Source organism: Triticum aestivum, chromosome 4D, assembly GCF_018294505.1.
Source record: "Triticum aestivum cultivar Chinese Spring chromosome 4D, IWGSC CS RefSeq v2.1, whole genome shotgun sequence".
In the NCBI taxonomy this organism is placed as follows: domain Eukaryota; kingdom Viridiplantae; phylum Streptophyta; class Magnoliopsida; order Poales; family Poaceae; genus Triticum; species Triticum aestivum.
The window spans coordinates 1,919,515-1,928,402 of record NC_057805.1 but is presented as its reverse complement, the minus strand read 5'-3'; positions in this window follow the sequence as shown (position 1 = coordinate 1,928,402).

The window sequence follows — 8,888 nt, the reverse complement described above, 5'->3', positions numbered from 1 at the left end:
GCTAGTTCGATAGGTTAGGGAGGTGTGGTGGACGAACGGGCTGCGTATTTGGATTCGTCTCGTCGTTCTGAGCAACTTTCATATAGAAAACATTTTCATCCGAGTTACGGTTTAAAAGATATGAATTTTCAAAGTTTATTTGAATTTCTGGAATTATTTATATTAAGAAAAATGAATTATGACGTCAGCATGAGGCAATGCTGACATCAGCAGGTCAACAGGTCGGCTGACCAGTCAAACCAGACAGGTGGGTCCAGTGGGACCCACATGTCAGCCTCTGCTAGTCTAATACTTAATTAAACTAATCTAACAGTATAATTAGAGGGGTGGGCCCCACATGTCAGTGAGTGATTAGTTAAAATAATTATTTTTATTTATAAAACATTTTTTTTCTTTTCTTTTTTTTATGTTTTTGCGGCGGGGCCCGCATGTCAGTGACACTGGGCTGCCCAGTCAGCAGTTGACCGGGTCAACCCAGTCAACTGGGGCCCGTGGGGGCCACTGGCAGTGAGCCATGGGTGGGGCCCGGCCGGCCACGTCAGCAGGGCACCGGAGAGGGGCTCCCGCGAGCTCCAATGCGGCGGCGCGGCGCGGGTGAGCTTCGGGAATCGGCCACAGTGGCCCATTTGGAGCGTGGTTAGGTCCTACGATGAGCTGACGCTCGCGCGCGTCGGGCGCGGCAAGCGGCAGGTGCCGAGGTGGTCGGGAATGGCACCGGCGATGAGCCGAGGCGGCGACTAGAGCACGGCACTGACGGGGAAGACGCAGGGGGCATGAGGGAAAGAGCTAGTGGGTGCTACGGCATCCTACGGAGATGTTGAGCATGATGGTGTGCTCAAACGCCAGCTGCGTGAGCTGTGGCCGCGACGGCGAGGTGAGCGGCGAAGCAAGCTTTCGGCCGATGGCGGATCAGTTGCTAGAGCTCGCAATCGAGCGCGTTGAGTGAGAGGAAGGAGAGAGATGCTCACAGGGGGTCTGCAGAGGTGCTATGCGGGCGCGGGGTGGTCCGGCGAGGCAGATCGATGAGGTGGACGACCACGGCCGTGGTTGGGGAAGAAAGCCGGCGGCGACGTCTCGAGGCACTCCGGCTCAACCTAGCACTTGCATACGGTGCAGAAGAGGACGGCGGTGCTCCTCGACTTCCTCCCGAGCGCCGGGGAGGCTTGTGGCCACGAGCACGGTGACGGCACGACGATGGCGTTCGGGCGACAGAGGAGGGAAGAGAGCGAGCGAGGAAGAGGGGAATGGATGGGGACGCCAGGGGGATTGGAGAGGGGACCGAGGAGTCGGGGCGTGGCAGCCTTATCCTCTCGCGGGGTTCATCGCCGGCGAGGGGGTTCGGCGGCGACCAGCCTCCTGTAGCGACGGGGTCGGGGGAACAGAGAACCGACCGGGGAGGGGGAGTGGGCCGGCTAGGGTGGGTCAACGGCCAGCTGGGCCGAGGCCCAGCGGGGAGGGGGGTTCTTTTCCTTTTGCTTTCTTTTTTACCTTTTATTTATTTTTCTTTCTGTTTTATTTCTAGTTTCTCTTTTATTTTGTTTTAGCAAAATACCAAAATGGCACCTAATTTGTTGTTACCAAATATGTCACAACCACAAAAAGTTTCATCCCAAAATAATATAGTTTAATATTTTACAAAATACAAAAGGCATTTAATTAATGGTTTTAGCTACTGATTTAATTAGTTTGGTGCATTTAAACATTTTATAAAGACTTGGTTCCTCCACCAATATTACATATGATTTATTTGTCACTTTTAGAACATTTTAGTTTTGACATTTGAAAAGTTTTATTTTCCACTTTTAAATTTAATTGAAGTTTGAACTAGGAGTTTGAAAAGGAATGTGATTCAAATGTGATCAAGCCCTGTTTAGCAACATGATTAGCTTAATCACAGGGAGTTACTGTAGCATGATTCTCGGGGTGTTACAGTATGGGAAGACAAAAGATACACCTGAGGCACGGGAGGACCTGCAACGTTTGCACGAAAAAGACGGCATGCCTCCGAAGCAGTATGAAGGTCCTGCCAGCTACGCTCTTACGAAAGAAGGGAAAGAAATCTTCTTTGAATGCCTGCTCAGTATGAAGGTCCCGACTGGCTTCTCGTCGAATATAAAGGGAATAATAAATATGCCAGAGAAAAAGTTCCAGAACCTAAAGTCTCATGACTGCCACGTGATTATGACGCAACTGCTTCCGGTTGCATTGAGGGGGCTTCTACCGGAAAATGTCCGATTAACCATTGTGAAGCTATGTGCCTTTCTCAATGCAATCTCTCAGAAGGTGATCGATCCATAAATCATACAAAGGCTAAGGAGTGATGTGGCGCAATGTCTTGTCAGTTTCGAGCTGGTGTTCCCACCATCCTTCTTCAATATCATGACGCACGTCCTAGTTCATCTAGTCGACGAGATTGTCATTCTGGGGCCCGTATTTCTACACAATATGTTCCCCTTTGAGAGGTTCATGGGAGTCCTAAAGAAATATGTCTGTAACCGCGCTAGGCCAGAAGGAAGCATCTCCATGGGCCATCAAACAGAGGATGTCATTGGGTTTTGTGTTGACTTCATTCCTGGCCTTAAGAAGATAGGTCTCCCTAAATCGCGGTATGAGGGGAGACTGACTGGAAAAGGCACGCTTGGAGGGGGGACTCAATAATATGTAGGGACGGATATTCTTGGTCTGAAGCACACTACATAGTTCTACAGAACTCTACCTTGGTGACCCCGTATGTCGATGAACACAAGAACAGTCTGCGCTCCAAACACCCGGAGCAGTGTGACGACTGGATTACATGTGAACACATCAGGACTTTCAGCAGTTAGTTGGAAACACATCTCAGAGGTGACACCACTGTTTGTGATGAGTTGTACTCGTTGTCCAGGGGACCATCTTCGACTGTATTGACTTACAAAGGATACGAGATAAATGGGAATACATTTTACACGATCGCCCAAGATCAAAAGAGCACCAACCAAAACAGCGGTGTCCGCTTTGATGCAGCAACCGAGAGGGGAAAGGACACATATTATGGTTACATAATGGACATATGGGAACTTGACTACGGACATGATTTTAAGGTCCCTTTGTTTAAGTGCAAATGGGTCAATCTGTCAGGAGGCGGGGTACAGGTAGACCCAAAGTACGGAATGACAACAGTGGATCTGAACAATCTTGGGTACACTGACGAACCGTTCATCCTAGCCAATGATGTGGCACAGGTTATCTATGTGAAGGACATGTCTACCAGACCGAGGAAAAAAAAGATAAGGAAGCGAATACATCATACGATGAGCCAAAGCGGCACATAGTTCTTTCAAGAAAAAGGGACATTGTGGGAGTGGAGGGCAAGACAGACATGTCTGAAGATTATGAAAAGTTTCATGAAATTCCTCCCTTCAAAGTCAAGGCTGACCCAAGCATCCTGATAAACGATGAAGATTATCCATGGTTACGGTGCAATAAGCAAATGACACAAGCGAAGAAAAAGTGAAGACTTTCTCCCGCAACTATTATGATGATAGCATGCCAACTTTGTAATAGACGAGTATGATACCATTGTCCGTTTTGTACAAGAAGTGCATCTAGTTTTTGCCGTAACCCTCTCAACTTTCTTGCACATGCCAACTTTCTTGCACATGCTATGTGGTGCCACCAACCGGGACCAAAGGCCTCTTTTCAGCAGCCCAAAGGGCGGGAAGCGGCGGCCTTTGGTCCCGGTTGGTGGCACCAACCGGGACTAAAGGGGGGGCATTGGTCCCGGTTGGTGGCACCAACCAGGACCAAAGGCCTTGCGCTGCCCGCGGCCAAAAGTTTAGTCCCACCTCGCTAGCTGAGAGGCACTAGGAGTGGTTTATAAGCCCTGAGTGCAGAGACGATGAAGAAGAGGCGCAATGCTCACGTTGCTTAGCTTCAAGCCTTGAGGAATAAGGTAGACTGCATCGAGCTATGTGCAGTGCAGTCTAGACTATTCCGAAAGGCTGGAAGCAAATCAACGCACATTGCGCCTCTTTTTTATTTTTAATCATTAAAAGCAAAAAGAATTTTCATAAAGAACTTTTTTTGATAGAAATTTTAATAGCAGAAAGAATTATCATAAAGTAAAATAAATAAGTAATTAGAAACAAAATAAAATAAAATAAATAAGTTTTTGTTGTAAGTAGAAATAAAACAAAATAAATATAGCAAAAAAGAAAATAAAAAACTAAATACAGCAAAAAGAATTTTCATAAAGAACTAATGGCACTAATAGAAAGTTTATATGTTTTCTAAAACTAATGGCACTAACAGACAGTTTATAATTTTGCTGACCTAAAAGCAAAAAGAATTAAAAAATAAAGCAAAAAACAAAAGAAAATAAATAATGCAAAAAATTTAAAAAACTGCCACCTATTGGGCCACCACGCCCTGAATACGACTAGAAACCCAACTGGGCCAGGATTCAGGCCCGCAGAAGGCCCAATAGGCAACAGACAGCACAGTGTGACATTAGGCCCGTAAGCCTGCATTTGAGAGAGCTCGAGAGGGCAACCGGCAGTGGAGCTTATAAACCACTCTGAGCCCCTCTCAACTAGCGAGGTGGGACTAAACTTTTGGCCGCGGGCAGCGCAAGGCCTTTGGTCCGGTTGGTGCACCAACCGGGACCAAAGGCCGCCGCTTCCCGCCCTTTGGCTGCTGAAAGAGGCCTTTGGTGCCGGTTGGTGGCACCAACCGGGACTATGCCTACCTTTAGTCCCGGTTGGTGCGACGAATCGGGACTAAAGGCTTTGCTATATAAGTCCACACTTAGGAAATTTTCGACATACCTCGCCAGTTGCCCCCGACGCCGCCAGGCTGCCCGTGCTCGCCGTCGCCGCCCGCTCCTCATCGCCGTCGCCCCGCGCCCTTGCCTCGACGGGTCGCCGCCCGGTGCTCGTCGCCGTCGCCCTGCCCCCACGCGCCGCCCCGCCTCGTGCTCCCCTGCTCGCGCGCGCCGCCTCGGCGCCCCGAGCCCCCTGCCCGGCCCGCGCGTGCTCGCCGGCGCCCTCGCCGCCCCGCCGCCGGCCGCGCCGTCGCCATCGTCCTAGCCGCCCCCGCTGTGAGAGCCGCCGCCCCGGCTCTGTTTTTTATTTTTATTAGTTTAATTTTTTTGTTCATATGTGATGTATATGTGTATGTGGCTATAATGTATATGTGAACAAAAAAAATTTGTATGTATGTAGATGTTCAAAATGTATGAATATATATGTCAAAAATGTTTTTTTGTTCATAGAAAGTTTTTTGTTCATATATAGAAAGTTTTTATATATGACAATGGATATATATTCGATATATATGAGAAATGATGATCCACATGGAAAAGTTTTATATATGCAAAAGTTACAATTTTAGAAAAGTTTTATATATCTAGCTAGGAAGGGAAGAAGAAGAAAAAGAAGGATATGAAAGAAGAAAATAAGAAGAGGAAAGAAAGAAGAAGAGGAGAGGAAGAAGAGGAGATATAAATAAGAAGAGGAAAAAAGAAGAAAAGAAGAGGAGAAGAAGAAAGGAATAGAGGAGAAGAAGAAAAAATAGAAAATATTCTATTTTTTCTTCTTCTCCTCTATTCCTTTCTTCTTCTCCTCTTTTTTTTCTTCTTTTTTTTTCTTCAATCCTCTCCTCTATTCCTTTCTTCTTCTCTCCTATTTTTATTTCTTCTTCGTTTTCTTATGTTTTATCGGGTCTGTCGTCGTCGATATATACCCCCTCCTGATAACTTCAACACGTGGGGGGGGTCGATATACCCCCTCCCCGATAACATTATTTTCCCGTGTATGTATGTTGTCGTTGTCGATATTACCCCCTCCCGATAACTTCAACACGAGGGGGGGTCGATATACCCCCTCCTCGATAACATTATTTTCACGTGTATGTATGTCGTCGTTGTCGGTATAAAACCCCCTCCCGATAACTTCAACACGTGGGGGGGGTCGATATACCCCCTCCCCGATAACATTATTTTCCCGTGTATGTATGTCATCGTTGTCGATATATATAACTCCCTCCTAGATAACTTCGACATGATGGACGGTCGATATGTATACCCCCTCTCGACCGTGATAACTTATACCATGGGAGCACCCCCCGGCCCTCTCGCTCGACCAAAACTCTCGAGGACACCCAAACCCTAGAAAAAAATGATGTCGGTCTCCTACCCCCTCCCGCCGCGCCCCTACCCTTGAAGCATTGCCTAGGCCACCCCAAACCCGGAATAAGCTAGGTCTACGTTTGCACTAATATATCCACCTGCTGTCATGTTTGTGTAATAATTGCCATGTTGTAATATTTGCAGAAACAATGGAGCACGGACGAGATGAGCAAGCAGAAGAGGTGTCGGGGGACATAATCTTAGCCGGAGGTGATATCTTGTCGTATCTTAACGACAATGATGGTCTGGAAGAAAAGGGTGAAGAAGCTGGCTGCGGTGATCGAAGAGTGGAGGAGGAAAGACATGATTATGATGGCTCCGGTGACCCAATGCTGGTGCAAGAAGGAGCCCGTGGTGACGGCTCTGGTAACCGAACAGAGTCCGGCCAGGTAAATATATTAGTTAAGCCTGTGCTGACTAGCTAATTGATGCATTCATTGTTTTGGTATGTACACATATTAATTAACACTCATCTTTCTTCTTTTTTCTAGCCCTCCGGATCGAGCACAACTGCGGTAAAGAGACGAGGCCCGAAGAGAAAGTTGTGCTCGGATGAAAGGTTTGAGATCATAGCAATCGCGCGTGACGGCCAACCGATTGAACCCCTCCGGACAAAGGATGCTTTTGCTGCTCAGTGCGGGGTTCTAGTTAGGGACAAGATCCCGATCAGCATCCACGAATGGTATAAGCCTAAGAATGAAGACCCTGAGGTGTCTTATGTCAATGATATGCAGAAAGATGATCTTTGGACTGAGCTGAAGGCAAATTTCACCCTACCGCCAGAGGAGGATCCGGAGAAGCCAGTTATAGAGCAATTAATCAAGTCTCATGCTCTTAAGAAGATGGCAGACCTATTCAGGAGGTGGAAGAATGAGCTGAAAACGTTTGTCGACAAAGAAGAGACACCTAAATTCATCGGCCGGTATGAGAAGATCAGAGATCACTGGCCCGCATTTGTGGCCCACAAGACATCGGAAAAGAGTAAGAAGATGTCAGCGACAAACAAGATGAATGCTTCGAAGAAGAAGCTTCACCATCGCACGGGGTCAGGTGGCTACCTCAAAGCCCGGCCTAAGTGGGCCAAGTCTGAGAGGGATCTGCTTGATAAAGGGATCGAACCACAGACAATGAACTGGCCAGACCGTTGTCGGACTTGGTTCTTCGGGGCTGGCGGAACCTTGGACCCTGTATCAGGGAGGTGTCGTTGGACGGACGAGCAACTTGCAATACCCGTCAAGAAGATTCAGCACTATATCGATGCAGCGCAGCAAGGGACGTTCGTTCCAGACAGAGAGAACGACGAGCTCACAATGGCCCTCGGGAATCCTGAGCACCCTGGACGGACACGAGGCACGCCAGGCTCCGTTCTGTGGAAGGCTGGTTTTCCGGACGCGGGCGGTTACAAAACCTAGAAGAGGAGGAAAAAAGTGGAGCAGATCCAAATTCAGCGTCTGCACGAAAGGGTTCAAGTGCTAGAGGAACGAGACGGCAATAGAGATGCCGAAACTGCCCCCGAAGCTACACCGCCATCTCAGCATAGAAGCAGCGTGGCTTCCACCGAGCTGCCTCAGCTGGAGCATGCGGCTACTCCTAGCTACCCCGTGGATGCTATCACGGAGTCTCAACATTGCCACCTTATGGCGGAATGGCAGAACTTGAAAGTCCAGGTGGCTATTGGCTCTGTTTTACCTACTGAACCCGGCACAACCTACCACTGCCGATAGATTCCAGAAGGATATGCTAGGGTGATGGTGGATGAAATAACGGAGGGATTTGAGGACCTCCAGCTTGACCACCCTACCGGTGAAGGGGAGACTCGGCTAGGTTTAGCTCTAAAGACTCCATGCCTATGGCGGAAGGTGCTCATCAAGCTTCCGAATTGGACGGCTCCGGCGAGTAAGGGCACTCCACCTCCTCCTCCGCCTCCTCCTCTGGCGAGTGATCAGGGCACTCAGCCTCCTTCTCCGGCGCGTGGCGGCACTCCGCCTCCTCCTCCGGCGAGTGATCAGGGCACTCATCAGCCTCCTTCTCCGGCGCGTGGCGGCACTCCACCTCCTTCTCCGCCAGCGCCGGCACGCCAGAGCAGCCAGCCTCCTCCTTCTCCGCCTCGTCAGCAAGGGTGGAAGAGACCCGCCGCCACTGCAGCTGCTCCGGCGTGTCGTAGTCCTTCTCCTCCGCCTCGTAAGCAAGGAAAGAAGACAGCCGCAGCCGCTCCGTCTGCTCTGCCGGCGTCTAGCAGTACAGCTGCCAGAGGCGGGAGGCAATACAGATTCGGTCCTTCTCTGAAGACTCCAGAGAAGTTACCATATAAGAGGACCAAGGAGGAGAACGCGAAGATCGTGCAAGCCGAAGTGAAGAACTTCTTTGAAGGGGAAAAAGCAAAGAAACATCCACCTCCGGAGGAGAAGGTAGATCCGGTGAAAGCAAAGCGCACTCTGGCTGCCCTGACAAAACCACCAAAGTCTCCGCCAAAAGGCAACTATGAGCGCGTTCTTGCAAAGGCATATGCCGAAGCGGAGCGGTCAGGAAGTACTGTCTGTGATAAAAGGATGAAAGAACGACGAGCTGGGAAAAATTGCCCGGCTCGGCGAACAAGAGAACCAATCGTGCCCCCCGCTCAAGGTGTCAAAAGACATCGTCGCTAATGATCCGGGTATGGTGCCCGGTTATACCGATCTTGGAGATTACCTGCCCGACGATGTACATTATGAAATCATGGAGG